At 44.9% G+C, this 24,925-nt stretch overlaps 1 protein-coding gene across 7 annotated transcripts in view; it reads right to left on the reverse strand.

Annotated features, from left to right (window-relative positions):
• Nucleotides 1–15,973, reverse strand: part of FOXN3 (forkhead box N3) — a 415,529-nt gene extending 399,556 nt beyond the window's left edge. For 2 of the 7 annotated variants that reach the window (XM_047796336.1, XM_047796327.1), the window contains exon 1: nt 13,780–13,902. The gene's annotated coding sequence lies outside the window, so the exon portion shown is untranslated. Of the gene's footprint in view, nt 1–5,572; nt 5,679–12,528; nt 13,102–13,779; nt 13,916–15,564 lie in introns of those variants that run through there. The other 5 variants (XM_047796332.1, XM_047796329.1, XM_047796331.1 and 2 more) reach the window with 5 other exon arrangements.
• Between the last annotated feature and the right edge of the window lie 8,952 nt (nt 15,974–24,925).

Genomic DNA, 24,925 nt, shown 5'->3' on the forward strand with positions numbered 1-24,925 from the left:
GTCCCCAGAACTTCTAGTTAAGGATTTTAAAGTCCTTGCTTTGCAGATTGGTGATGATCCCAGACACTTGGCAGAAACGAATGCAAAATCTAATAAAACTCACCTTTAATTCAAATCTCAAATAATTCCCACTAATAAAGTCTCCAAAAAAAAGTAAGGTTACAGTAAAATAAAACAAAGCAAAATAAAAACCACAAACACACACATGCATAAGGAAACAAAGTGTCATGAACAACAAGTAGCATAAGAGATAGTAGAACTGAACCCATAGACTTCACATTTTTAAGTTACCAACTAACATGATATTTCACATCAACGCTGGTTTTTAAAAGTCTAAAAAAATTATCAGACACACACAAAAATAAATGTTTAAATACATAATAGGGAAACAAATATATAAGCCGTAAGCAAGATTAAGCAGGTTAGATACAGGAAACAAAAGAGACTGAAAAAGTTAGCAGAACTATAGCACAGAAAGACATTACAGAGAGAGACAGAAAATATGAAAAGGAGGTTAAAACACAGAAAATACAACAAAATCTAACACATATCTGATTTAAAATGCAGAAGTAGAAAATAAAGTGTACACAGCAGAGGCAATACTGAGAATCTTTCAACTGATGAAAACAAATCAATTCACCAAATAAAAAAATCCTCAGCAAAAGAAATACATAAAAGGAAATCCACATCTATAGACATTTTATCATAAAAATGCAGAATACCAAAGACAAAAAGGAAAATCTTCAAAGCAGCCACAAGGTACACTTGAAAAAAGAATACCTACATGGCAAATTACATTTAGCATTGATTTAACAGCTGAAGCCAGAAAACAATGGAACATCTTTAATATATTGAGAGTACCAGAATTGCATACCCAGCAAAAATGTATTTTATACCTAGAAGAACTATATTTTAAAAGGAAAAAAAAGGAAAGAAATAGATACCCCCCCAAAAAAAAACTGAAATAGGTCTCCCTCAATGGATTCTCACTAAAAGAAATCTATAAGAAGTGATGGTGAGGGAAGGAATTACAAGCAAAAAAAGTAGTAAATATGTGGGTAAATCTGAACAAACATTTCTATTTTAAAATGATCTCTAACACAGAAAGCTAAAAAAAAAAAAAAAATCACAAGCTAGAACAAAAACACTGGGCAAAAATGGGACCTACGGTAGTGGTGGAGGGGGCAGGATGGTAATGACTGGAATTAAATGGCCTAAGGTCCTTGCCTTGTTTAGGAAAGGGAAGAAATTAATTCAGTTTACACTTTTAAGTAAGCGTGCTAAAATATCTAGAGAATCACTAAAAGAAAAATCACTATATTGTTAATACTGTAGTGTAAAACTTCCAAATTACCATAGAATGATATATGAAATAAAGGAGAAAAAAGTTAATCAATCCAAAAGAAGGCAAGAAATGAAAGAAAACAAAACTGAAAAGATAGGACAAATGGGAAGAATAAAATAACAGGAAGGAATAAATCAAGTATGGAATTACAATAAATATAAATGGACTACCTTTTTCATTTAAAAGATAGTCACAGACTATGTAAAAAAAAAAATACCCAGCCTTACGTCAGGGAAAATGATGGCCCAGTTAAACTTTTTTTCAATAATACAAAAGGATTGATTAAAAATAACATACACTGGGAGTTCCCGTCGTGGCGCAGTGGTTAACGAATCCGACTAGGAACCATGAGGTTGAGGGTTCGATCCCTGGCCTTGCTCAGTGGGTCAAGGTTCCGGCGTTGCCATGAGCTGTGGTGTAGGTCACAGACGTGGCTCGGATCCTGTGTTGCTGTGGCTCTGGCGTAGGCTGGCAGCTACAGCTCCGATTCGACCCCTAGCCCGGGAACCTCCATATGCCCCAGGAGCAGCCCAAGAAATGGCAAAAAAGACTAAATAAATAAATAAATAAATCACATACACTGGGTCATGTATAAAAGATACATTTGAACTATTAGGATGGAATTAGCAAGTTCAGGATCCAGATTGTCATTTCAGCAGCTTAGGTCACTGCTGTGGCGCAGATTCAATGCCTGGTCCAGGAGCTTCCACATGCCGCAGGCACAACCAAAAAAGGAAAAATAAAATAAAATAAAATATGAGGATGCAAAGAGTTTGAAGAATCAAAGGATAGGGAACCAAGAGCAAAAACTAATAATGAAGAAACTGATTATATCTGAGTGTTTATTTAGTATTGTTCCATGGACACCAGACAATATACACTTAAAGACAAAAAGTGTTATGAGAGTTGGAGTGTGCTGCTTCATAATAATAAAAGATTCAATTCTTCAAGAAGATAGAAGAATTTTAAATGTGTATATACCACGTAGCGTAACTTCAAAATATATCAAGAAAACGGATCATCTACCATCTTAGGGAGAGATTTTCATACACTTCTCTCAGTTAAAAAAAAAAAATAGATCGAGTTAGGATGATGGTCGCCTTGCAGAAGACAGTGGCATGAGCCATGAAGGGACTTCTTGGGTGCAGGTCATATTCTTTTTATTACTGTAAGTGCTGGTTACAGGGATGTGTTCACTTTAAAAATCCATCTGTCTACAGATGTAGCTACAGACATACATATACACGCAACATATATTTACATATACATGTAAATATGTATCTATACTCTGTATCTATGTATACTGCAAATGATGTGTGTATATAATGTTTCCATTAATATGAAAACATACATAACTAAACCATACATGGTTTCAGTATAAAAAAAAAAGTATGTGCTACAATTATTAAAAAACAAAACAAGGTCACATGGCTAGAATTTTGGCATTCTTAGGTGGACATGGGTGTAACTAGTAGACTCCATCAGAAATTGCATAGCCTTGAAAGTCAGGCTTTCTCCTGGGGCAGGATTTCGCCTCTTTAACAGGATTGAAGGATCCAGCTTAAAGAATGGACTGGAAAGCAGGAGAAGATGTTGCCTTTCACCCATGAGGGCCAGTGAAGGCCCTGATGGTTGTGTCTGGGTGGGACAAGGAGGGCAAGGGAAAGGAGCGCCCGCTCCTTTCTGTGGCCAGTTAATGGCTGGGAAGAGAAAGGACATAAGAGATGACGGTGTAAAGCAGAAATTGTCACAACAAGGTAAATCAACCGTACGTGCATAAAACTGTTAGAAATGGAGAAAAAATTAAAAGTATACTTGAACCAAAAAAAAAGAAGGTGATCACACGGGAGTGGTTCGCTGCTTGTCCTGACTTCTTGGCTGATTCCGCCTCCTGATAGAGGCGCTATCTCTGCATGCAGAGGGGTGTCCTTGTGCCCATGCCCCTCCTTCATCTGGAGTCCGAGGGAGAGATGGTCTACACCAGCCTGGACAGAGCTTCATCAGCCTGATTAGGCAGGGGGAGCTGTGAGGTGGGATACTTCGGGGGGACTATGGCCAGAGGAGGGAACCTTTGCAAAGGCCACCAGGCCAAGGGGCTTGATGGATGGTGTCACTAACACTCAGAATTTGCTGCCAACGGGAGCTGAGGTTGGACCCAGGCAAGCAGGAGATGCCACATCAGGTTCTGATAGAGCCAAGAGGATAACAAGATCAACTTTTTTTTGGCCAAGCCCACAGCATAAGGACGTTCCCAAGCCAAGGACCAAACCTGCGCCACAGCAGTGAGATGGGACTGTGACCATCCTGGATCCTTAACCCACTGAACTGCCAGGGAACTCCAGATCAACTTTCTCTGAAAACCAGGGGTCACTTACTGGGTCCCAACCGTGTTTTTTTCATTAAGTAAAAAAGAACAGGAGTTCCCATCGCGGTGTAGTGGAAACGAATTCAACTGGGAACCATGAGGTTGCAGGTTCAATCCCCGGCCTCGCTCAGTGGGTTAAGGATCTGGCGTTGCTGTGAGCTGTAGTGTAGGTCGAGGACGCAGCTCGGATCTGGCGTTGCTGTGGCTCTGGCGTAGGACGGTGGCTACAGCTCCGATTAGACCCCTAGCCTGGCAACCTCCATATGCCGCAGCTGCAGCCCCCCCAAAAAGACTAAAATATAATAATAATAATAATAATAAATAAAATAAAATAGAAGAGATCAGAGTACATCAAGTACTGCAAGGATAATACAATCTTGTAAAACTTCGATTTCAGTCCTACATGTTATTTTATAAAAACTTTTGTATCATCTGTCCATATGTGCTTACTGGAATCTCAGGAAAACGTATCTGTAATTTTAGGCTGAGTCTTTGAAAACCACTGGACTAGATGATGTGTCACAAAAGCCACAGGCATCATCTGCTAATACAGAACAAGCAGCATCCCTGTGCAAGAGACGCAGCCACTGAGAGCCAAGGCCACCCTAGCTAAGGAGCTGGAGCTGCTAGTCCAACATAAGAAATAAAAGAGGAGAGCGCACTCAACACACCCCACCTCCACCACCCTGTTGTCACAGGCAAAGAAGCAGGAACATGGAGGAAGGGCTTCTGTTTTCCTAGGAAGACTGAGAATTATCCGAAGGGACTGTCTGGATTATCAGATCAAAATAAATTTTTTAATGAATGGGATCACCAACATCACAATAAAAGAAGGATGAATCTTTTTCCTGAGAGTTAAGGTGTGTTTGCTGGGGAGAAAGCTTTGCCGCAGACAAAGTGGACAAATTGCATTTTCTCAGTACCAAGAGTTGCAGAGTGGGTGAAACTGGTAACCCTACAGTGGTTGATGGGAGGATGAAGGTTGGGGTCAAGGAACAGTATGAACAAAGTCAGCGGAGTTGTAAGGATTAAGACAAGTTCAGGGATGTATAAACCCTGACCAGGTCTGGGTGTGTTTCCTCTGCACCAATGGGTAGGGCCAGATAATAAAAGGTCTTGAAAGTTAAGCAGAGGAGGACAGACTGGGTAAGGAGAGCAACAGGGTCACCAGAGGTTCTCAGGAGATGAAGGAAAGACGCAACAATAACAAACAAATTAAAATAGCTATAAGAATTCAAGTGTTAAGACACCTCAGGCTCCGTGCCAAGGGCTTTACCATTAGCCATCACATTCATCCTTTCAGGATTTCCACATTACTGAGTCTTAGGTTAAGGTCGCATAGCTGTAACTAGGTCTGAAAGCAGGAAGTCGAAACAAAAACACAGCAAAATGAGTGCCCTTATTGAAAATTCCTGCTGGAACTCTAGACCCTGAGCCTATGCTCTTCTCTTGTATCCATTCCTCTGATCAAAAAAACAAAAACAACAACAACAACAACAAAAAAACGCTTCCTCAGGATCATCATATTGAAGTTCAGAGGACCACTAGAAATGGCTCTTCTAAAGCGTCCACAGTTGCAAGACCCTGGAAGGAGCTGAGAAGTGAGAATGGTACAGAAAGTGCTTGACGCTCTGCCCACGTCCCTTTCAGGCCTGAGTACTCCGTGCCAGCAGCCCAAGCTTCACCTCGACAAAGGACATGAAATCCCTCCCTGAGAACCCCTTGTCGGGCCAAAGTTCGCACACCAGCCTCAAGGGCTGGGAATCAACGTCTCAAGAGAGTCATCAACCAGTTATATGCCCAAACCAGCTCGCGAGCGCCCAGGGCCCCGGCTCACGGTGTTAACTGGGAGGACAACTCACCATTGGCGTCCCGGCTCCCACTCGCGCCCCCTGCTGGTATCTTCCCGGAATCGTCTCCCAAGTAAACTACCGGCCCTGGAATCCTCCTAGCTGGGTCAGCTTCCAACTAAAACAAAAGGCATAATACCGAGAAAGAAGCACTCAGGGAGAGTGTCACTTCCATCTGTTGACATCCGCTTAGAATACGAACTTTAAAAAGGCCACATTTGGGGATACTTCCAGTTTAAGAAGGCAATCAGAGTTAGGGAACAGACGGGTGTCTCTGCCAGTGATTTCTTCACCTTTATATCCGTATCACACAGCACAGTCCCTGGTATGCAGTAGGGGCTCAATAACTGTTCACTGAATGAATGGGTGGATGATTTGTTTCCCCAACTTGGCGCAAACATATCTTGAGCACGTCCCTAGATCAATTCTTCAAAATAAGTTCACATGTGAAATCTGGGAAAACATATTGTGAAGTAAGAACTAGTTCCATTCAACTTATCATCATTCACCTGAGGTCCTCAAGAGAATCAGAAAGTGCCAGGCACCTGCTTCATTGAAAATGTCCACATCGGATCCACTGTTAGTTCCGACCCGTCATATACAGACCAGGCATAGCGGGATGCCCGATGAAGATTCGCCTCGTCATTTTCCCCTTTGCTAGCAGGAGAGCAGAGCTCCTTGCTTAGATGAGGAAGTCACACTAACCCAGCTCAACTTGGTCTATATAAACCCATGTGGAGTTTGTATGATTTATGACTAAGTGGGGGGGTTCCCAATAAGGAAACACCCAACACCCTGCTAATGTGACAATTTAAGCCAGCTACTTTTACGCAGAAAGAAATAAGGGAGATATCATTGTATTTGCATCTCTGATTTTTTCAGCAGTTCGTATGAATTATAAAAGAAAATGTTGTCTAGGAAATCTGTTTTCATGGATGCCGCCAACAGGAACTCTAAGTACAATATTTGGATAATTCAAGAAAATCATATCCCTGTGCTGAGAGCTTTTTGTTTACTAACTAGGTGAATGTCCTCAGGGATGCATGAAGGGAAATTCAAAAGATGAAGAGGAATTAAGAACGATAACCTCTGACAAGGGAACTAAAAAGTTCCTCCCATCACGAACGGTCAGACAGGGGAGCACAGAAAGTCAAGAAGCAAAACTCTACCTGCCAAAATTGCAACAAACATTACCTCCCCCACCCCTCCATCCTGCACTTTTTCCCAGGAGGAGACTCCATTTTAAGTATGAAGGGGGAGTCATCAACCCTGGACTAGAGACAGAGGGGCAGTTGTGAGGTAGCCAGTGGGATGGAAAATGCCTGGGACTTGAGGCCAGGGGTCCTGAAAGTGAGAACTAGTCGGCTATCAAATAGTATGTGGCCCTGAAAACATAGGTGTCTCAGTTTCTTCATCTGTGAAATGGGACAGTAATGCATAGTAGTAGGAGGAGTATATTATGAGTAGATTATTAGAAGACTCAATGGAGTCAGCCCCTAACCAACGAAAACCCCTTACCAGCTTAATGTGATTTTTCTGTATTACCCAATATTGCCAAACTTAGCATGGGCAACCTGATTCTCTTTCAAGAGACAATTCTGTTAGGGAACAACTGATGGAAACTGCCCACCTTGGCCAGGTACAATGATAACCGCTTGCGGGAGCAGTCTCACAACAGGAGGTCCCAATAAGAAACAGTGCTGCCTCCAAAACGAATTGGGAGAATTCTGGAGGGGGCAAAAGGAAGGACGAGACACCAGCACATCATACATCTTGCCAACCTCCCAGAAACGCTCACCCTGGAATCCGTCTTGAGGGACCCTGAATTGGACCAAATATGGGCCAAGCAACTCGGAAATGAACCCCATCTCCATTAACCCCGAGGCCGTGAGCCACGTGGCAGAGCAGTTCTCCTGGGTCCCCTTACCCTGCTGCTCTCTGTTCCAGAGACCCTTTCCAATAAAGCCTTTGGCTTTGTCCGTAGAGTGTCTCCTCAGATGATTCACTTTTAACTGTTAAGACAACAGCCACCCTCAGGCCTTGGAAGGGGTCCCCCTTCTGGTCACAATTTTAAATGCTAAATCCAGACCCATGAAACAAGATGACCGCCTGGATCTAGAGGCATTATGAACTAGGCATTCAATGGTAGCTGTTTTCATCGTAAAGGCTGCAAAAAATGTTCAGGTTGCCAAATCAGAACGTTTCAGAGTTTGAACAGATCATCGGAAGTTACCTAAAACCTAACCTTGTATAATACACAAACATCGCCTCTCTAAGGAGGACTTGCTACTGTCTGGATCTTCATAAAGCAACATCTGCAAAGGTAAAGGCCACACTCTGTAGGATATCGGGAGCCCTCCACGTACACCTGCAGCCAAGTCCTGGTAACCGGACTGCATCCTGGAGTTCCAAAACGACAAAAAAAAACATTAGAATGTAAATGCTCCGCTCAGGGAGAGTCACTAGTCTATTATTAAGACTAGGCCTTGGGAGAGCACCATAGGTTTTCTCCAGCTGTATACGGTCTTCCCTGAAAGAGGAGTCGGGGGTGGGGGACAGGGGAGGGGGAGGACTAAGATAGCCTTAAACAGCCTAAACAGGAAAAGCTCTCTTCAGTCCGATTCACCGAACCAAAGGTCCCACTACCGTGGCCAACACTTGCGTGCTCACACGCGTTTCATCTTTGGAGCGGAAATGTTTTCTTAAAAAAGGAAAAATTCCAGCACAAATTGTTGGAAGATCTGTGGCTTCCCGGCATATTGATTATCTTCATCACCATCTCTGACCCCTCGCAGGCCATCGAAACAGGGCAAGCACAGTGCATGTTACAACAGAAGGCAGCCAGGGGGCTGTCCTTTCTAGTTCTATAAACTCCCCAACTGGGTGGCCTCCAAGAAACAGTGCAGGGAGGTCGGCCGTGGCCCTAAGAAGCACAATGCGACCACCGTTCGCCTGGAGTCTCTGTGGCTTGCTCCTTCCTCCTGTAACCGAGCACGTGTGAATCACGGGGCTGTGAAAATTCCGAGTGGAAGTGAAGGGGAGCCCTCTGTCCGACACCCCTAGACGTCTTAATAATATTTATGGCTTCTGGGATGTAAAAAAAAGGAGAAATGAGCTCGAGCCCCGTACTGCCATTTCCGTGAATCTCATAATGGAAGAGATAATGTGAATACATTTGATGATATTCAAATATCATCTGTGTGTTATCATTTTACTCAACACTCAAAATACGACTGTGTCTGCCAAGCAGATTACATAGCTTGGCACGCTTCCATTTCATGAATGACACTTAATATGAAATAATTTTCCCTGACAAATAGAGTAGCAGTGATATAACAGATCCTGAGGTGGTACTAGAATAAATCCAGGCATTCCGGTATGATGATAACCAACTAATCCCAAACACGGCTGCGAGGTGTTCCTGTCACTTTCGAGGAAAGGACGGCCTTTAAAAACAGCCTTGCTCCTTCCCTCCTTACAGACCCGACCCGGGCTCTTTCATACTTAGGGCCCATCCAGTCTTGTGCTATATAAAGAATGGTTTATTAGAGTCCATTGCCTGCCATTCCTTTGCCCTACTCTGAGCACAAGAGCCCTCCTCAAGTGTCAAGGCAAAGGTTCTCTCTTGAGCTCAGAAGTTCCAGCGCTCTGCCAGAATTTCCCTCGGGCCTTCTTTAGGGAATATTTGGGGCAATTTAAAAGTAGTGGTTTGTTGGAGTTCCCATTGTGGCTCAGCGGTAATGAACCAGACCAGTAACCGTGAGGATGCGGGTTTGATCCCTGGTTCATGCTCAGTGGGTTGAAGATCTGGCATTGCCATGAGCTGTGGTGTAGGTCACAGACATGGATAAGATCTGGCGTGGCTGGGGCTGTGGCATAGGCTGGTGGCTATGGCTCTGATTCCACCCCTAGCCTGGGAACTTCCATATGCGCCAGGTGCAGCCCTAAAAAAGAAGCAAAACAAACAAACAAACAAAAACAAAAAAAAAGAAAGAAGAGAAATAAAGAAATATAAAAGCAGTGGTTTGCCCCAGGCACAACAACTCTGGGCTCTGAGCTCTTGGTTCCTCTGTTTTTACTCAACTCACATATCAGGATCTTGCATAAGATTCCAGTGGGTGCTAAATATAAAACCAAAAAAAAAAACGATGGCTTCAAAAATGTGTGAAAACCATTGCAACAAATGGTTCCTTCCCTCAGGCACTCTTAACCCCCTCCCCAGGCTGGTTCCTTCAAATGGAGATTTAGGTATTTATCTTCCTTTAAAGCACGTCGCCCTCTTTTCCTCTTCCAGAATCTGAAACCTACCTCGAACTGAAACAATACTTATTGACAATATCCAAAAAATAATCCAGAGTTTTGCACCATAAATCTTTGCAAGGTTATGATTTGTTTTTCTCACATGGATTCTAATCCGGCTTGGGTTCATCCTCTCCCCAAACTCCAACTCGCCCCCCTACCCCATCAGTAAAGCAGGCATTTACCTGACATGTCATCTCTATGGATTTTATTGTTATAAGCAAAGAGGAATGAAGCTGCCCCTCCCCCTCTCCACAAAACTGGCAGCTGGTTGGTATCCTGGACTAATTATTTGAAATTTGGCAAAGACATCAAAAAATGCCAACTTCGGTGAGTGTCCATATATCTGACAACTGAAAATGAACTGGAATGTTATTGAACATCTATTAATGTATATTGGTCAAATCGGCCGTACATTGTGCATAATGATCGATTTTCCTAATCTTAATGTCAAAAATAAATGAACAGAAATGCCAAAGATTGGGGGTAATTTGATTGTACGCCTCAAAAGTCCATTTAAAAAATGAGCTGTTCTGAGCAAACTACTTGACAGACAATGGAGCATGAAGGCAGATTCTAGAAACTAACAAATCCCATTCATTTCCTTCAGTTTGTAAAAACAAGCAACTGACATGTTTCCTGCCAATGAACCATGGTTGAAGATAAGAAAGCTGCCTCCAGGAAATCCTTTGCTAAAAGAGAACAGTTGTGTCATTAAACTTAAACCTTTTTCACCAAATCTCAATCAGTTAAATATTTGACAACATGGGATCACGAAATATATGCTAAATCACCCCAATAATGCTATCCTGCTTCTAAAGTCTATTATTTCCTATGACATAATGCCAGATATTCAATAAATATTACAGTCTAGTTCGGATTCTTTCTACCCCCTCCCATGCAATTAGTTGATGAAAACAAGGGGAATTTTCTGCTTTTTAGAAACATCAAAGCTTTTGTTAAATGAGATTTAAAATGGACCGTTTTTAATTAAGATAAAGCAATAAATCATCATGATTGAAAGAAGGATATTTCTAAATGAATATCAAGCACTTAACATGTAAAGACAACCACTGACAAGACTGAAAAAATAAAGAAATGCACCGGCTTTATATATTGACAAGTTTCGACGTTGATCCCCAAAGTCAAAATTTAGCCTCCTTGGTTATTTTTCACTTAGCAAAGTGAAAGAGTGAGCTCTCCAAACTTTTCTCCTTTCTTTACTCTCCTCACCAAAACCACTACCAAGATGTTGAAAATATTCGCAACTTTGAGGACCGTCTCAGTTATCCTAAAACTAAAGCATTCTTTTCTCCACCCATGCACAATATTAATGATAACAGTTTTGAAACAGCTCTTATTTCGGTTGAGGGCTCTCCTTTCCCTTTTGGCTACAGAGAACCCCCTTTCTTCCACCTCCCAAAGCACCAGACAGCCTGCAATGCCTTAGAGGGAAGTTCTAAAATGCCACCGTTCTTTAAATTCAATTGCTACAGTTCCAGTGTGAAGCCTCTTGCAAACAGAAACTCTTCATTATACTGTCCCCAAATGACTCTTCAGCCACAGGTTAACAGTCTAGGCTGTGCAGCTCTACAAAGAGTTTCGTTCTAACAGTAACCATACAAAACCAGTTTGCTCCCACAATTAAGTGATCAAATACATTCTTTTTAGCCTTCCCTGGTGCAACTCACAGGTACCAAAATGCAAAGTAAGTACATGTGTTCATCCTTGCTTTAAGCCCGTTTCTTCACACATTTCCAATAAAAATACAGCTACGAATTCCAGGAGACTGCATTTTTGGTTGTTGTTGTAAAATGACCTTGATTTGACAGGCACAGTCTCAGGTTTCAACAGATGCTCTGGGAAAGCTTACAGAAGCCAACATGTTCTCCAGGCATCTGTGATGACATGCAGGTTTTTTTTTTTTTTTTTTTTAAGTGGTGGTTATGGTAAAGGGGGGGGTTACTTGTCTCAGTTTCCATGACAACCATGTCTCTACTCATGGGTTATTAGATTCCATCCACTTCCTGTGTCTAAATTTTTAAGCCAATCAGAAAAGTGTTTATGCATTTTACAACTTCTAGGACAGTGCTTCTTTAATTGGGGCGTTTTAAGGCTCCAGTGGAGGTATCTGCCAGCCTTATATTTTCTCTCGTATAGATAGAACAATTCACAATATTTACTAACTCATATTCTTTTAAGGTGAAGAATGCCCTTTTTCTTGACTGTGAAATGCATTCTCCTCAAACCGGATGCCACAATTTCTTATAACAATGTGCAAACTGATTTTGCTTGTTTGCTCCTGCTTGCCTTTCTCTTTCACTATTACAGACTTAAATCCAGTACGTGATACATGCTAACAACGCACAAGACACTTAAATGATCCAAGTAAAGATACAGTTACGAACGCATCTACTGATAGTGCTAAGTAAGGCTTCAGATTTAAAAAAAAAAAAAGAAAAGAAAGAAAAAAAAGGTTAGGAAAAATTATTCTAAGTTTAACAACTTTGCATTCTACAACTCCCGAGAAGAAATCATCAAGAATGTATTGTAAAGTGATATGTCTATAAATGCAAGCTAGGAGCTGACGTCTGCGAAGAAATTTGTCACCAAATGGCCTACTTTATCTGGTTAGAGGCAACAACAAAAAAATTAAAACACAAAGGTACCTCAAGCAAACTGCACGCGATTTCAACATCAAGCTTGCAGAGATCTGGGCACGAGAAGGCACGTCTGAAATTACAGCACGATTTTCAAAGAAGGTTTGGGGGTGACTGTTTTCCTAAGTCCCCATGGAACTGACCAATCAGTGCGAGGGAAGAGTGGGCTGTAGTCGTTTGTGCAAATCTTCCCAGCTCTGCGATCGCCCTTCTCTAAGGCAGAGCTGGCGATCAATGAAAAACTGGGAACAAAAGGAATATAACAGGATGTCTTCCTTAGCTAAGGAAAATGATTTCCTTTTTCTTCAATGAGCCCGTCGCACCCTGCCTACAACAGCTCCACATGGGAGCTCCCGGCAGAACAGACCCTTGGGCTGAAGCCCATTTTACATGTGCAATCATGTGTCCCAACTGCTGGCAAATGTGTCACCTTAAGCACATCCTGTGACAGAGGGCTCCCCGAGCCCGACCAATTGAAACTAACAAATGAAATAAATTAATAATCCCACCATGAAAAGCTGCCGAGAAAGACTGTGTTTCCCGTCCCCAAACGTCAATCCGGGAGTATAAACAAAGCATGAAAAATAGTCTCTTCAGCCTCCCTGGCCAGAGAGCACGGTTTTCTCCTCAAAACGGTGTTTCTCCAAAAAGAAATATTCCGACGGCCCTCAAAGGAAACTCCCATCTGTAGATGTCATATCAGGATAACCAGTTACAGTATTTGAAAAGAGGTTTAAACTGCCCACAGATTGGACACTCTGTTTATAATTGATAGCAAAACAGTTGCGACAGCAATGCTGTAAACTCTGCCCGAGCCAAACTCCACCTTTAACACGTTAGTTCCTTGAAAATAAAAGTAATGCCATGGGGGGGGGGGGGTGTCACAAAAGTAAAGACCTGGGAAGTAATTAACAGAATTACAGCAATGATTTGATAATTTTTAAAATTATCCATTTGTCTGCTATTTTTGATTTTTTTAAAAAGGCGACTATCCACAAATTCCTGAGAAACTTTTTTTTTAATGAACTTACTTTTGAGACAAAACTAATGAAAATATACAACTTGCCATCCCTGGATCGTTCCCATTTGGACTGCATGCTATAAATCAATCTGAAACCAGGGGGAAATACGGGGGCGGGCACCTTAAAAAAAATCAAAGGGTGCCCCCAAATGCAGCAGCCTGAACAGTGAGGGCTTCTCGTGACAATGCTGAACCAGAGCAGAAGATCAGAGGCAGGAAATGAGCCCCATTTTCGTTACCTTCGATCGCCTGCCCCCCCGCTGCTTCTCGCGGCCGCATTGGGGGGCTGCGGCGGCGCTGGACTCGCGGGTGGCCCCGCCGCCGGGTCGCGCCGTCTCCCGGCCGAGCTGCAGCCGATCGCGGCCGGAACCCCGGCTCCAGCCCCGGCGCCCGCCCGGGGTCGGCGGCGCGGCTCCCACCCGGGCCCGGAGCCCTGCTGGGTCCTAGTGCGCGCCGCGCGCCCGCCGGCGGCCGAGTCTGCAGCCCGCACGTACGGCCGGCGGCTGGGGAGCACGGTGGATTCCCTCGGAAAACCAAAAACCCGTCGGCCCCTTTCACCCCCGACACGGTAGGGGCCGATGAACTGAAGCTTAACGCCAAAGCCCGGGCTAAGACGTTTAAAAGGAAAACATTGGCCACAACTGTACTCATTGAAGGCGGATATGATTATCTGCAGCCCGTGTAAAAAGCGTGGGGCAGTAACTGGTTTCCGTGGTTTCTCCCTGTGCACTTGTGATATTGTACGTTCACAGACGGTAAGAGAGAGTGCGGGGTCCGGAAACAGAGGTTTCAAAAATATAACGCTCCCCCTGCATTGAAAAGTGTGTGTTTAAAACAATGTTTTCAACAGTTTTCCAGTGATTTTTTCCCCCATAACACGTCCTTTTGCATTTTGCTTTCTCTTACTTTATCACATGCTATTTTAAATAACAAAGGCCCATATGGCTAAACACGTAGTCATTTGATTTTCAAAAGACCTCAAAAATCGCAGCAGAATATGCACTCATGTATCTCCTAAGAAATCAACTAGAAAGAATTAATGCCGGCATATGGTGTGCTTCATGGAGAAAACTTAATTACAAATTAAAACGAATGCAAAAATTCACAAATTCAGTAAACTGAAAGTAAATTATGATCCTAGATGTATACACTAATCAGCTTACATATAGTTAGAGAAAATCTAAGTTCTAGATTTCTCCTTTAACGGCGCAGAGTGTTACATGAACCCTTATAAGAAATCCCCCTGGTTCACCCCCAAAAGGGCTTTCAGTGCCCTCCCAGCACCTTCATTTACTGCAGCCCACCTGGAAGACAACTTTTTAAACTTGCAAGTCCTCATTTAAGGGGACGATTCTATTCGCTCTTAATTCAAAATAAAAGTGCTTTAATTTGAAAAACCTGTTTGAAAGGGTTTATGGCTAGAAGCTTTCTTTCAGTCTTTGCTCTCACCAAGTTTGAAGGTCACAATTCTGTAAAACTGCTAATAACAATGGCACTGCGGTTTGACACCAAAAGGAAAATCAAACATGTGTTTTCTGAGTGCTATTTTTAGAGCTCAAAAAAGTCCCTTTGAAAATACTCTGGCCCTCCTCCTTCCCAATTACAGCTAAATAAATGTAATGGAAGATTTTCAGTATTAATTAAACATCAAAGGTACCGTTTCTGCTGCCTTGTGTCCACGCAGAGAACTTTTTGTAATATGTTACACTTGTCCATCTTCAGAGTCCTCACACAGACATGTCATGTGATCTTTACCACACTTCAGGGATGAAACAGACACTGTAATCCTTGGTTTTCAAATGAGAACGTGGGGGTCCCAGAGGGTTACCCTGGCCTGTCCAGCATCACAGAGCAGGTCCTCAGAGAAGCTGGGATCCCCACATCTCAGACACCAACGTTTCCAACAGACTCCTGCTTTTTCAAGGGCACCACCTGGCCTCCTGACGATTCAGCTGCAAATACCGTGGAAAATGAAGTATCCAGAACAAAACAGCAAGTACCCTTCCGTAGTCATCACGTCTTACCTGTTTTAGAGCAGCGATTTTCCAGACTGAACATGAGAGGCGAGTTGCAAATGCTTTAGTCTCTGCTAAATGAGAGAGCTGACTGGACAGATTTCCGTCCTGTGGCGGTCCAGGGCCCCCTGGCCAACTGAAAACTTGAAACTGGGTAGCCAAACAATGCCTGTCACCTATACATACACCTTTTTGTTCTTTATCAGAGACTAGAAACTGACTCCACTTGACACGTGGAGGAGGGAAGTTTTCTCAAGCGGAGCTTGGTTTTCTATGTCCCAGCACTGAAAGTCCTCAAGGACCCTGGAACCTTAGACGTATCTGATACCAGGTGGCCTATCTGTGAGCTCCAGGGCGTCTCTTCCCCAACCTGGTGACAAGCGGGGCGTTACTTCTCAGTCCTCCGGCACCCATGGGAAAGTCACCAGTCAGTTCTGTTTGTGGCATTCCACTTCCTCCTCCGCTCTGCCGAAAGGAAATGTGACGACTCTGATGATGTGTCCCAAACCACCTAAATACCAGCCCGGTGAGGGCAGGGTGACCCTAACTGAACAGGCAGAAATATCTGACTCTTAGAAACGATTCATTCCTCTTCTTGGGCAGTTCCTAAAGAAGAGGCTGGGCCTGGCAGCATCCTGGGAAGAGGTGGACCACCTTCCTGGGGAAGCCCAACGAAGGATAAACTCACTGGTGAGTTCCCGTGATTGACCATGAGTCTAATTATAGTCACAACATCCACCTGGCCTTTAAATGTTGCAAATGCTAGGCTGAAAGTAATCTTAGCGCCAAAACGGGGTGATGAGAAGCTGAAAAGAAAAGCTGGGAGAGAGCAATTCCTCAAAGCTAGAGCACACCAGAGAAGGGATTGGTCAAAAGAAACCATCATCCAGCCAGCCAGCCAGCCAGCCAGCCATTCTGTACACCTCAAACATTGAAAACTTAGGGGTAGTACTGTTCCAGGCTCTGGGTATAAAAGATATTATAATGCATCATATGGAGCTCTCAGGTTGCAAAGCACTGCATAGGCACTGCAGTAAAACCATGTTACAGGCATTGTGTTCCAATGCCAGTGGTCCTGATCCCGGGCCGGTCTGTCCTCAGAGCTGTTCTCAGCCTTGCCTTCCGCTCTGTTTAGCTAGGAGACGACTCTCATAGGCCAAGTTTTATAGAATCCTGGGTCAGTTGGCTAATGGCTGGATATGGCCCAAGAGAGGTGTTGGAGCGAGAGTGGAAGGTGGAGAAAAGGAGAGGCCGGAGAATTTCATCATCCCTCTTGCCTCTGCCAGCACCTGCAGCTGTGACCGCATCTGGCTGAGGCTTCTGTCTAGTGACCCCAGCCCCTGGCTCAGATAACATGTGCCACTTCCTGTTCACTCTCCAGCTTAGAGATGTTGATGGCTTTTTCTGCTACGATTAATTGCTGGGTAAGTTCACCTTCTTCGGTTTGCATCTCAGATCCTCTATGGAGAGCAATCGCCTGCATTAAATTCCTTCTGTGCACATCAGCAAATCCCAGTGGAAGGGGAGTACTACCCAAGTAGTACTCCTCAAAAGTATCGAGGTCATAAATAAATACAGAAAATGCTGAGAAACTGTTACAGCAAATAGGAGCTTTAAGGAGAAACAGCAAGGAAATGTATTGTGGTTAAAAAGAGCATCAGGTAAAAACTCAGGAAACTGAGGGGTTCCTCGGTGGCTCAGTGGATTAAGGATCTGGCATTGTCACTGCTGTGGCTCTGGTTATTGCTGTGGTGAGGGTTTGATCCCTGGCCTGGGTACTTCCAGGTGTCAATGATGCAGCACAATAAACCAAATCAAAGCAAAACAACCCCCCCAAAAAAAAACAACTAAGGAAATGTAAATCAAGTATGGAACATGTAAGATATTAATAACAGGGGAACGTAAGTGGGAGGTAGGCAGGAACTCTACTAGCCTCTCGATTTTTCTGGAAATGTAACCCTATTATTTTTTAAAAGTCTGTTTTTTTTTTTTTTTAATTCTTCTGTGATAAATATGAAACCCCATTGCCTCCCTTCCCAGGTAGGAGTTAGGTCTGATCCATCAGGTCCAGGGCTTTTTTACAGGGAAGCAGAGCAGGGGGTTTCATGATCAAGACATCAGGAAACATCCCCGCAAGGAATCCAACAGCTTTGGGAAGCCAGGAAAAAAAATCCAAACAAATTAAAAAAACAAACAAACCTGAATTTGAAGCCAGAATGTGGTCTGGACAAGGATGATGAGAGACAGGAGAGGACTATGAGTGAGGAAACCAAGACGGCCCGCCCAGTGTGGAGTCAGGGTCCAGGGCCGTGGCTGAGAAAGGAGGCTGCTTGAAAGACTGTGGGGGTGGGAGAGGGGCTGGCCCCAGCCTCTCTGGGGGCAGGGAGAGAAGAGGAAGAGGGGAGGAGGGGCGTGAGAAGGAGGAGGGGGAAAGAAAGAACAGTAATAATAGCAACTGAGAGTCCCTGAGTCATTTTACCTAAATTTTCTCACTTCTAGTCCCTTATAAGCAGCGTGCTATTTTTATTCCCATTTTACAGATGAGCAAACTTGCCCCAAATTGCATAGGTATTTAGGGGCAGAATTATAGCTCAAATATAAGTCTGCAGGACACCAAAAGAAGGTCAACAAGTCACCATGGTGGGCAGCCTTGCTAGAAGCCATGATTGAGTCTTCAAGGACAAGTAGAGGTTAAGATGTAAGCTAGTGTAGGGAGAAGAAGGGCTTCACGGAAGGGGCACCCTGGGTGCGGGAAGGGCATGGCGCGACAAGAAAGCCAGGCAGGTTAGATGGCTGCCTGGGGAGCAGCGAGGCTTAAGGGGAGGTTTCAAAGGAGAAGTGCCTGTGGATCCCACTGGAGATGCAGGCAGGGGTCCGTATCCCAAGTTCCCTCTTTATCTTCACTCTCACGTGGCAAACTCAAATGTCCCCTTCTCGACCTCTCTCAAGTCTCTTCATCCTGTTGTACAGTTTTCCTTTTGCCCTGTTCTTACCCCCTTACTAATTTACTTATCATTCATTCATTATCTGTCTCCCTCCACCACCAACCCCATATGATTAAAAGATCCACAAGCCCAGGAATCTGTTTTGTTCAGTGATAATTTCCAAGAACATGAAACAGTCTGGCTCATAGGAGGTGCTCAATATTTTTTTTTTTTAATGAATGAAGTTAGTAAATAAGAGGGTGTTTGATACTCCAGAGAAACAGAACCAATAGGGTGTCAAGATACACAGAATGCAATTTATTATAAGGAGTTGGCTCACGTGATGATAGAGGCTAAGTCCCAAGATGAGCAGTCAGCAACCTGGAGAGCAAGGAGAGCCACTGGGGTAGTCTCAGTTTGAACAAGGACAGGCTCAAGACCCAGGAACCACCGATGTTCCAGTGGGAGACTGAAGGTAGGAAAGAACTAACATCCCAGTTCAAGGCAAGCCAGCAAGAGGAGTTTCTCCTTACGCAACTTTTCTCCTATTCAGGCCTTCAACTGATTATACGAGGCCCACCCACATTAGGGAGGGGTCATTTGCTTTATTCATTCTGCTGATTCAGATGTTAATCTTGGAGTTCCCAGTTGTGGCTCAGTGGTTAACGAACCCGACTGGCATCCATGAGGACACGGGTTTTATCCCTGGCCTGGCTCTGTGGCTTAAGGCTCTGGTGTTGCCGTGAGCTATGGCGTAGGTCGCAGTCTTGGCTCAGATCCTGAATTGCTGGGGCTCTGGTGGCTACAGCTCTGATTCAACCCCTAGCCTGGGAACCTCCATATGCCACCGGTGTGGCCCTAGAAGACACAAAGACCAAAAAAAAAAAAAAAATTTTTTTTTTTAAATTTCATCCAAAACACCACCACTGATGTCTGACCAACATCTAGGCACCCCATGGCCCGGTCAAATTGATATGTAAAATGCGCCGTCACAGTGTTGAAGGGCACTCTGGTTTTACAAGGCTCCTTCTAGAACTTGTATGGAGACTGATTTGGAAGGGAGCAAGGCAAAGGCAGTGAGAGCCACGAGGAGGTCATTATTGTATTAGCTCAGGCAAGACTCCATACAGACCTTGTTCGTAGCTTCAGGTGTTCCTTCTGTGACTCATGAGTGATCTGGCATGTTACATACGCCAAAAGTATCACACAGACACAACTCCAGGAGGAGTCGGTCAGAAGGGCAATGTCCAAAAAACGACAAACTGGAAGATTATGGTGGGTCCTGGCCATTGAGAAGTCCCCTGGCAGCAGGCTGGGGACAGCAGCAGCTTCTGGGCTCTTGAATGGCTAGGTTGGAATAGACACAAGTAGGGGTGGCTGCCTGGCTCTCCCTTTGGGGATTTTCCATTTCACTTGATGGTCCCGATGGTGAATGGGAGCAGGCCTCTTGCAGTGTGACCCTCCCTCTCTGATATTAGGGTTGGCCCCAGCCTGGGCCCTTGACCCCCTTGTGAAACTGATTAGAGTCTTCTGGAATTCTTAACTGAAGCCAGGGCAAGTAGGCCTCCTTCTGCTCTGGTTGCCAAACTGTAGCGCGCTGCCAGCAGCCTCATCCTCAGTTCTTGGGCTCGAGAAATGGGGAATAAGCCAACTCTTAGGCCAAGAGGACATAAAAACAGGATGAATGCGTGCTCTAAACTTTGGATTATCCACACAAACTTTTTCCCCCTCCATCATCAGAAAGAGTTTAGAATAGGCTGTATATGTCACCACTGCTGAGATACACATAAAGATAGGCAGAAATCCTCACTCGATTGGAAATTACGTCCTAACACTAACTTTCTAGAAACAGGTGGCATCACGCGACGTTGAAAGATTTTTCCACTTGCCTCTTTAGATACTTTTAATTGCAATAACCTGCCACCTGCCTTTGCCCATGAGATCTCCATGAAACCAATAGCCTCACCCAGCTACAAACACACGCTTAAGAGACATCGCCGTAGGCCGGGATTCAGACTTCGTTGTTTTTACCCATCACTTTCTGAGGGAGTTCATGCCTCCCACGGGTGACAGCACTAAATCACTCCTATGAAGCCGCGCTTGTCCAAAGGAATGACCCAAGCTCACGTTGCTTCATTCGTATCTTTGATATGTATCACATGTACCCCCTTATTGACCAAATCGGGTGATTTGCAGATGGCCCTGCGTTGGTAACAGGGGAGAAGGGTGCCAGTTCCAGAACTGGCTGCCATCTGCATCCTCAGACCCATCTTCCTGGGCACAGGCTCAGCCCTTTCGGAATGATTTAGCCCGGGTCTGACGCCCCAGCAGAGCCACGACGTCGGTCTTGAGAGGAAAGCAAGGGGCCGAGAGCGTTGCCAGAAACAGTCCGGGCTGGCGGCGGGCCAACCAGCTGGCTGCACAGCCGAAGGCTCTTGGTGTCTCCCCAGACCCCCTTTGTCTCCCCGGGGCCTCCCTCTCTCGGCTGTCTCGCCTCAGGTAATCCTGACACTCTGCAGTTCCCCAGCTCCTTTTATCCCCTCATTTCAGATCACTTTACACACGTTAATTAAGCCTTGAAACACTCAGGAAAGAAAAGCAAAAGGCTCACTGGGATGTTTGCACCGGGGCTCTTTGCAGCAATTCTGGCGGGGGAGCTGGCCAGCACCGGGCAGCCAGGGAGCCCGCTAGAGCGTGCAGGGGTAGCGCCACACATCACAGAAAACCCCATTCCCTTCCAAGTCACATGTCAGCATCACAGAAAAACCTCCCACCCCGAGGGTCACCCACCCCTGTTGATCCAGATGACCTTTGCAAGGTGTGTCTGCTGTAAAGACTGCTGCTTGGGAGGCAGTGTCTGTGTCACGCCTGCGATGAATGCCCTTCAGTCTGTACTGTCGGGGTGACTGGTGTACAGTCATGGGCTTTGGAATCAGAGGGGCCTTCATCCACACCCCAGCTCTGCCCCTTCCCAGCTGAGTTGTCTTGAACACATTGCTTGGAATCCTAAATCCCACTGCCTCAGCTGTAAAATGGACTTCACCACCCACACCATCAACCCCCATCTAGTTTCCGGGAAGGATGAAATCAGATCGGGCATGCAAAATACTGAGGGCCAAAATTTAAAACATAGTTCTGTGTGGCACATAAAACGTATATTTTAGGGAGTTCCCGTCGTGGCTCAGTGGTAATGAACCCACATGTATCTAGGAGGATGCAAGTTCGATCCCTGGGCCCGTTCAGTGGGTTAAGAATTCAGTGTTGCCATGAGCTGCGGTGTAGGTCACAGGTGTGGCTTGGATCTGGTATTGCTGTGGGTGTGGTGTAGGCCAGCAGCTGCAGCTCCAGTTCAACCCCTAGCCTGGGATATTCCATATGCTGCAGGTACGGGCCTAAAAAGACAAAAAAAAAAAAGTACATTTTATAGTCTTTCTGAACCATCTCTCTATCTAAGCCCAGTCCATCTGCAGTCTTTCATTGACAAGAAATGGCAGGGGGATGCCAAATGAAATCTGAGTTTAGTTGACAGCTTGTACCATTTTCAATGCCTTCCTTTTGATAAATTTGTTGTGGTCATTGGCATTTTACAGGACGTTGAGTCAGTGGTGTACTTTCTTCTTTCTTTGCCACAAATGCTCATCTGACAACAACTATAATCGCATCAAAATGCATCGAAATCAGTAAATGTTTACATAGCAGGTCTAATATGTCATCTGCACTTTGGTATACTGTATGAAAATACCTCCCAAGGGGCTCAAAAATGCCAGGTTTTTCGTTTGTTTGTTTGCTACTGGAATAAGAGGGGATTCAATGTTATCTCTAGCTGCTATCACCACCAAGAAAAATTCATTGGGTTTCCAGGGTCTGCGAGGCACCCTACTTTACGTTCAAATAGCAAACATGACTGTCAGGGAAAAAACGCTGCCTGTGTGGAAGTCATTTTAAGGTAGCTGTTTGGATGTAAGGTATTCGATAACTTTACCATTTAAGCCCTCAGTGCCTCCCTTATTTCACAGAAAACGGATGGCTTGCCAGTCGATCAGCTCCACGCACTCGCCTCCAGTAGGCAGTCACTAGGAAGAACAATCTCGTCAAATAACACCCTAGATGATGCCGCTTGCCACCCGGAGTACCGTTTTTGAGATGTTCATCTTCCAAGGCTGAGATCTTTTCTCTCTCTAACTTAAAGGAGACCAGAGGCTTTGAATACGCTCATTCCCTTATTGCTTGTACCATGCAAAATGGGATGTACTCCTGGGGATAGGAAGGAGATTTCCAAAGGGTGTTAATGGCTTTGACGTAGATGCCATCAGAGAATGTGACTGTCACAGGGCCGCATTACAACAGGGTCAGTACAAGGAAACACAGACCGTCTATGCCATCAAGCTGCCCAGCTCTCTGGCTATTAGGATCTGTGAGGTGGGACTCGCTCCGGAACAGATGTTGACAAGCATCTCATGATCGATGTGTTAGCACCTCCTACGTGCTGGCACGGTGCTCAGTCTGGCCCCCGTAAAAGAGAGGAGGACGTGGTCCCAGTTCTCAAGTGCAAGAATGATATTCGTCCCTCACTTGGCATTGCCCAGGATGTGACCTCTTTCCTGTGCCTGGGGACGTCTCACCCTCAGCAGGTAAAGCCATCTCACCACTAAAGACCAGAGATGCCAGAGACAAACTTGCCAGCCTTTCTTGCAGCTGAGATGGATGGGGTTGGGGGTGGGGTGGGGGGAGGATGATCTGGGACCCCCCTGCAGCAGGTGATACAGAGGCGTGGGATGATGATGAATCCAGAAGCCATAGGAGTGGTGACAGCCTCCGATACAGAGAGCAGCATCCTTGGGGTCAACAGCAGGGTTGTCCCCAGACCAGGCTGCAGCAAGAGCTCAGGCATTAAACCAGCCTGCATCATCACCTCATTGCTGCTCCTCCAGCCCTCCTGAGGATTTCCGTGGGCCACCTGGCCTGCCCTCTCTGCTTAGAACACCCAGAAGCATCTTCTGTTGACTGACACAAGGGCCTTGCCCATAGTCTCCCTCGTGGACACCAGTTGAGCTAACCAGCCATTGTTTTTGAAGCCACATCACTGGGTTTGCACTGAACCCTCGCTCTCTCACCAAACTCTTTATAATAACACACACTTAAGTCTGGGGCCATCTGTGGTCATGGAATAAGCCACTTGCTCCCATGGGGGATTTAACTGGTTACCTTGGCTGCTGGTGCTAAGTGAATCAACCAGAAATGCGAGCAAATTGAATCTTGGATACATTTCTGCATGGATAAAATGGGCCATGTATAATATACATGTTTCTGGTACATGTTTCGTCGTTTTTATGACACTAAAGAATGTAATACACTAGGATTTGGCCAAACGCAAAAAAGGAAACAAAACAAACCTCCAAAGTGACAGAGAAAACATCATTTTTGCTGTTGTTGTTTGAAAGAGAGAAGAAACAGTTTCAATATTCTGTTCATCTTCCTTCCTCAGCCCCTCTCTTTGTCTTGTAGAAATTGCATTGTGGTGCATAGTTGTAATTCATCCACTGACTCTTCTTGATGACATTGAACTTGGCAATAAGAAACTTTCAGTGTGAGATTGGATCATTTTGTCTCAACGAGCAAAGAACTGATTCCTTAAGAGATTGAGAAAATATGAATTTCCACTGATGAAAATCAGGAATGCAAGTTTTTCATATTATTCTCCCGGCGAGTTTAACGTGGAAGTGGAATCATTTCTTACAAAACGAGAAGGCAAAGAGATCATTAAGCCTTTCACTTACACTTACTTCGAGCATGAAAATAAGCCCAGGAACAAACGCTTGGGTCTCAGATGAAAGCAGGGTGGATTGAAGAAAATGAGTAGAGATGTCAGTGAAAGGTATCAGCCCCCTGCCTTCCTGTCGAATCCCTTTGCCTTCCATTGTCCTAAGACTGTTACTTGGGGGAGGAAAGTGACCATCCCACCACGTTGCTGCAAAGAATGGGGCCAGGGTTTTAAGCTCCTTTCCTCCCACGCCTTCCCCACCCTGGTTCCCACGGATCTCTCCCCCTAAGTTGCTTACAAGCCCCCCCGTGTCTTATTCTCCTTACCTGTTCTGTGTGACACTGCTGCTTCATTTCCTGGGAGGTGTTGCTTTCCTGGAGCCCTGCTTTCATTTGCTTTTCCTCCTGCCTTTCTGGCCAGCCCTTCCCAGTGTATCTCCCTGGCTCCTCTTCGACCTGCTTCCTGATGCTGAAGTTCTATCACTGGCTCTTTTTTTTTTCCCCATTCCCCTTGCTCTCTCACGCTCTCTGGGTGATCACTTCCGTGCTTTAGCATGGTCACCAAGAACCCGTAACTGGCACCCAGCTTGCTCCTGAAATCTCTGTCTCCAATAAGCTCCTCGACCACTCCACCTGGAAATTTTGCTGTCACCTGAGATTCAGTTTCAGAATGTCCCCATCTGATG

This window comes from Phacochoerus africanus, chromosome 9 (genome assembly GCF_016906955.1).
Source record: "Phacochoerus africanus isolate WHEZ1 chromosome 9, ROS_Pafr_v1, whole genome shotgun sequence".
In the NCBI taxonomy this organism is placed as follows: Eukaryota; Metazoa; Chordata; class Mammalia; order Artiodactyla; family Suidae; genus Phacochoerus; species Phacochoerus africanus.